We start from the raw sequence: 6,000 nt of genomic DNA, 5'->3' as shown, positions 1-6,000 counted from the left end.
TACTGCTTCCTTAGGAGTTTGGTAGAATTCACTAGTGAAGCCAGATGGGCCTGAAGTTCTGTGTGTGGGAAATTTCAAGTCGATGTCTTTGACAGATACAGGGTTCCCCAGGCTATAGGTTTCTCCTTGCATGCGTGGGCTTTGGTACTTGGTGTGTTTTAGAGATTTTGTCCATTTCATCGACATTGTCACACTTATTGGCATAGTGTTGTTCAAAACATTCCCTCAGTGCCCTTTAAATACTGTGGCATCGGCATCAATGTCACCCTCCTCCTCTTGTACTGATCATTTGTGTCTTACTGCTTTTCTTTTTAAAGATTTATTTCTTTATTTTTAGAGAGGGAAGGGAGGGAGAAAGAGAGAGAGAGAAATATCAATGTGCGGGTTGCTGGGGGCTGTGGCCTGCAACCCAGGCATGTGCCCTGACTGGGAATCGAACCTGCAATGCTTTGGTTCACAGCCCGCGCTCAATCCACTGAGCTACGCCAGCCAGGGCCCTCAGTACCCTTTTAATATCTGTGGTGTCAGCATCAACGTCACCCTCCTCCTCTTGTACTGATCGTTTGTGTCTTACTGCTTTTTTCCCCTAATCTCTTCTAGCTGCAGGATTACATTCTCTGCTGATCTCACAAAACCAGCCTTTGGTCTTATTTATTTCTTTTTTTTTAGGTTTAAAAATAGCATTTATTATTTTACTAATTCCTATCTACTACAGAACATTTAACTTATTAATTTTTAAATTAAATTTATTGGGGTGACACTGATTAATTAAGATCATATTTCCACTCTGATTTTTTTTCTTTCCTTTGTTGTGCTTACTTTGGGTTTTATTTTCTCCTCCATTTTTACCCCTTTAAGGTAGAAACTGAGGTCATTGATTTGAGACTTTTCTTATTTTCTTAATATCTTAGTGCTATAAATTTTTTTAAAAGATTTTATTTATTCATTTTTAGAGGGGGGGGAGGGAGGGAGACGGAGAGGGTGAGCAGCCCTGGTGTGTGAGAGGTGCATTGATCTGTTGCCTCTCACACACCAGCTGGGGACCCAGCTCACAGCCCAGGCGTGGGCCCCGGCTGGGAATGGAACCAGCGACCCTTCAGTTCACAGGCCAGCGCTCAATCCACTGAGCCACACCAGCCAGGGCATATCCCACACATTTTTACATGTTTTCATTTTCACTCAGTTAAAATACTTTCTAACTTTCCTTTTGACTTCTAATTTTACCCATGTGTGTTATTTAGTTTCTGAATATTTGGGGATTTTCCAGGGAACTGCTATTGATTTCTGATTTAATTCTATTGTAGTCAAAGGACATACTTAAAATGACTTTAAGCTTTTTTTTTAATGCACTTTTTAAAAAAGAATTTTATTTATTTTTAGAGAGGGGAGGGAGGGAAATAGAGAGAGAGAGAGAAACATCAATGTGCAGTTGCTGGGGGTTATGGCCTGCAACCCAGGCATGTACCCTGACTGGGAATCGAACCTGCGATGCTTTGGTTCACAGCCCACGCTCAATCCACTGAGCTACGCCAGCCAGGGCTAAGCTTGTCTTTTTTAAGAGAGAGAGAAAAAAACATCAGCTCGTTGCTCCACCCACATATGCATTCATTGGTGGATTCCTGCAAGTGCCGTGACCTGGGATCGAACCCGCAACTCAGGTGCATAGTTAGGATTCCAACCTAAGCTATGCGGCCAGGGCAACTTTAATCTTTTAAAATGTACTGAGACTTGTTTAATGGTCTGTCTTGGTAATGTGTCATACGTATGTGACACTTGGGCATTCCCTAGTGTTATTGCATCCTTGGTTCTGTAATTATATTTTGGTAACATTCATAGTCATGTGGGGAGGATAGAAGTTACTGTCTTGAATCAGAGATGTCGGTTTGATGTCTTCAGGCACCTCAGGGGGAGGCCGTGTGTCCTGTTTGCTCTGTATCCCCTCGGCGTTATTCGTGGCCCAAGGTGGAGGCTCGGCGGACATTCACTGGACGAATGGGCGACACCTAGAAACTGTCTGGCTGTGCTCTTCTTGTTCCTGATTCAGAAAATGAGCTTGTGGTCGTGTGAGACAGGACCGAGTCTCACGCACCTCCGTGTCTTTGTGTCCCGCCAGGACCCTGTGCAGAGAGAGCTTTGCACGTCGCAGCGGCTCAGGCGCCATCGGTGGCGTCGAATGGAACCAGAGCGAGGCCCACAGAGGTGCCGCCTCTGACTGGCAGGGAGTGCAGGCCAGCGAGGCAACTGGCCAAGTGCACAGCCAAGGGTGCCCTGTCACAAAGCCCCCCAAGACATGATGTCACACACCCAGACCCAGACAGCACTCTCCCTGCGGAAGGGAGGGGCCGGGGCCTGGACCCCCCACTCAGCTGGCTTCGGCGCCCTTCCCACACTCAGCCCCGGGGCCGGAGGGGAGGGGAGCCGGCCGCCCGGACGCTGGCGTGGTCAGAGGGTGCAGGGCACCGAGGTCACGAGGGCCGGCGTGTTTGCTGAGGGGGCTCAAAGGGCAGTGGGCCTCCCGAGCAGGGGACGGGTGTCTGCGGGGCCCCGGCCTGCCGTTCCGGCTGCCCTTGCTACTCGGCGTGTCCCTTGTCCCCTCCTGTCCCCTCCCTCGGGACTCGTCCCCTCTGCTCTCCCCCCAAACCCTCTCAGAGAAGGCCTGCTGGTGCCCCGCCCCAGTTGCAAATGACCAACAAAGCTTATTGTGAACACGCTGCTAGCAGTGGCCCAGAGGGGGTGACCGAGGGGACTCTGAGGGACCGTGTTGCCCACAGGAGTGAAGTGAGCCAAGGCCTGGAAAGGGGCCACTGGGTTGGGCGACGAGAAGCACACTGGGGACTTTGGTGAGAGTTTTCGGGGACGAACGGGGACAGAGCCACTGAGGTGGGCTGTGAGTGTGGGGCAGGTGGCGGGGGGGGGGGTGAAGACCTCCGCTGCAGACAGCTGTCCCCAGGAGACTGCAGGGAAGGGTAGGGAAGGTTGCTGGTGAAGCGATATGGGCTCAGCGAGAAGGCTGTTTTTTTACTGGAAGGGATTGGTGATGTGTTCAGATGCTGATGGGAAGGAGCCGTTAGAGGAGGAGGAGGAGCTGAGTATGCGAGAGAGGAGACCCCCCGAAAACCCCCCGGGGAGGGGGGGTGAGGAGTCCGGACCAGAGGGATGCAGTACGGAAGGGACCGGCCCCCGGCCCCGGAGAAGGGGAGGCAGCCCCGTCCTTGGGGAGGAGATGCCCAGAGGAGCAGAGGGCGGCGCCCTGGGGGGGGGGCAGAGAGGGCAGGGAATGCCCCTCCGCTGGCGCCCGGCTTCCCCTCTGCAGGGAGGGGGGCGGGCGGGGTTGGGGGTTTAGGGGGAGACTCTGAAATAGTCCCTGTGGGGAAGGGGCGCTCCCACGGGTGAGGGAGGCTCTGTGGGCCCCCGAGGGCCCGGCTCACACTGGAGACCTTGACTTTGCAGCGGTGTCAGGTTTCGGGGGGGGGGTCCCGACGCTGAGGGTGGGACCCCGGAGGGACCCTCCCCAGTGCTCCCCATGTCCCTCCCCAAACGTGGCAGAACCCAGGGAGTACCTCCAAGGGCCGGTGGTTTTAAATCATCATCATTTGCTGTTGCAGTTCACCACCTGCACCTGGGCGCATTTCATACCAAACGTTCAGGAGCGCTAACCTTTGTTCCCGCGTTCCATCCACCCCCCTTCCCCACTCTCACCCCCGGACCTGCCTCTCCAGCTCTCAGGGCACTGAAGCCACCGTCGCTTGGGGCTCTGAGGCCTGGGGGCAGCTTCTGGGCGTTTCCCAGGCTCCTGGCGCTCGCCCCTCCGCCCTGAAGCAGCCCGCGGGGCGCCGGCCGAGCAGCGCTGGTGGGGTTGCCGCCCCAGCTGCCGCTGGCGGCTGTGAGTCCTGCAAGCCGCGGGGTGAAGGGACCCCGCGGGCCCGGGCCTGCGCGATGCACTGACGGTGGCGCACCCTTTCTTCCTAGCCTGGAGATGGTGTTTGGCGTAGGCTGCCGGGGAGAGAGGTAAAGTCTAGGGGGGCCCTCGTTCGGCGTCCCAGATGACCAGGGAGGGGAGCCCCCAGCTGGGCCCAAGAGGAAGGGAAAATAGGGAAGGGAAGAGGAAAGGTCTCTGTAACTCCCCCCCCCCCCCGACTGGTGGGATGTGTCTGGGGCTCGGGGTCGGGGTGAAGGGCCCGGGCCCGGGCCTGGCCAGTGGGACGTGGCTGGGTGTCTGTGGGCAGGGAGTCACCACCTTGGCAGTGGCAAAATGCTCTGCTTGTCTCCGAGGGGTCACAGAGGAGGCGGAGGGGTCTCGGGGCGTGATTTCTAAGCCGGGCTGTGGGGTCTCTCAGGCCAGCGCGCGGGGAGAGCTCGGGAGGGCCGGGGGAGAGGGGAGCCGGAGGGAGGCCTCGCCCAGCGCCAGGCGGGCACCTGCGAGTGCCCAGCCACGGGCAGGTCCCTGCCGTCTGGCTGGAGCGGCGCCGTGGACCCAGGTGTGAGGAAGGAAGGAAGGGTGGCCGGGGGGGGGGGGGGCGGGTACTGGGGCTCCTTGTGGGCTCCGGGCTCCTCCTCGCTGGCTTTGGAAGTGCGCGGAGGCACAGCGCCGAGCCGCGCGGGCGGGCAGGCAAGCAGGGGGCCCGGCGCAGCCCTGTCACAGCTGAGGGAGGTCCGCAGCCGCGGTGGCGACCGGACAGCCCCGGAGAGCGGGCCCGGTCTGGGGGGGACGCCGGTGCCCACGTGGGGCGTGAGCGACCCGGCCTCACACTCAGCCCCGCTTGCTCTCCAGGCTCTTCGCGTTCCTGTGCGTCGCGCAGGCCTTCGTTCTGGCAGGTGAGGGGGGCCTGGGGGCTGCGGGGCGTCGGGGAGACCAAGGGCCCGGGAAACCGGGTCTCTCCTCGGAGCCACCCGTCTCCGGCTGCCCCCCGGGGCTGGCCGTGCTGCTCCCAGCCCAGGCCACCCTTCCGTCCCCCTCCGTCCTCCGTCGCGCAGCTGGCACGTGCGCCCCCCGGTCCCCGTGTCTCCCTCTGACGCGCGCGCGCCCCCGCCCCGCCCCCGCCGCAGACGGGACGCCCCCACGGCCCGCCCCTCGCTCCGTCCCGCAGCGAGGCTTTGCAGATCCGCCCGCGTGCCGGCTGGGAAGGTGTCCCCTCGCGCGTTTTAAGTTAGCGCCTGGTGGCTTTCACCGTTCAGACAGCTCAGAAGGATGTGACCTCCGGCATATCGTGCATACTGACACTTAAAAATACTCCCGTCACTCTTTTCAATGTTTTAACTCGTTTTTCTTCGCCTACCTGCAGGCACGGCGTGCTTCTATTTCCAGGGGTCTGTGGGGGAAACAGCTCCCGGCCATGACATTGCTGGGGACACGTCACAGGTAGGGCCCCTGTCAGGGCCTGGAGGCTGCGACGAGAGCCCTGGGGTCGTGCTCCTTGACCCTAGACCGTCAACCGTGTGTGTGTGTGTGTGTGTGTGTGTGTGTGTGTGTGTGTGTGTGTGGCAGGGGAGAATGAATGGAAGGGTTCTGGAGGAATTTCCTGTTTCCGGCCGTTAAAGCACAGGCCCTGCCCCCACCTGGTGGTCTGGCTCTTTGGTCACCTCCGGGCTCCGCGGCGGACCCAAAGGACAGGTGACCCAGTGCGAGTCTCGGGGATGTGGTTCCCCGTTCACGTGCGAGCGGGGTGGTGGTGAGCAGGGCGCCTGCCTGGGGCTGCACGCCCCCTTGGACGGCCAGAGTCCGAGCAGCCAGGGCAGAAGCCGCCCCGCCAGCCCTCGGCGGGGGGAGGGGGTACACCAGGGGGCCCCAGCCAGCGCCACTGGTTCCTGAGGGGCGGTCTTTGTGGCACCGCGTGTCGGAAAAAGCCTTAATTCATCCTCGACTGAGAGTCTGGCTGGGGATAGAGTTCTAGACTAGAGACGGTTTTCTCAGAATCTGAAGATCCTCCTTGTCCTCTGGCTTCAAGTGTTGACATTTAAGTCGGATGACACTGAATCCCCGAAACAGACCTTTCTCTTTGC

This window comes from Phyllostomus hastatus, unplaced genomic scaffold (assembly GCF_019186645.2).
Source record: "Phyllostomus hastatus isolate PE091 unplaced genomic scaffold, TTU_PhHast_1.1 phas_contig_198, whole genome shotgun sequence".
NCBI classification, from domain to species: domain Eukaryota; kingdom Metazoa; phylum Chordata; class Mammalia; order Chiroptera; family Phyllostomidae; genus Phyllostomus; species Phyllostomus hastatus.
The sequence above is the reverse complement of the archived record's forward strand: the minus strand, read 5'-3'. Positions refer to the sequence as shown.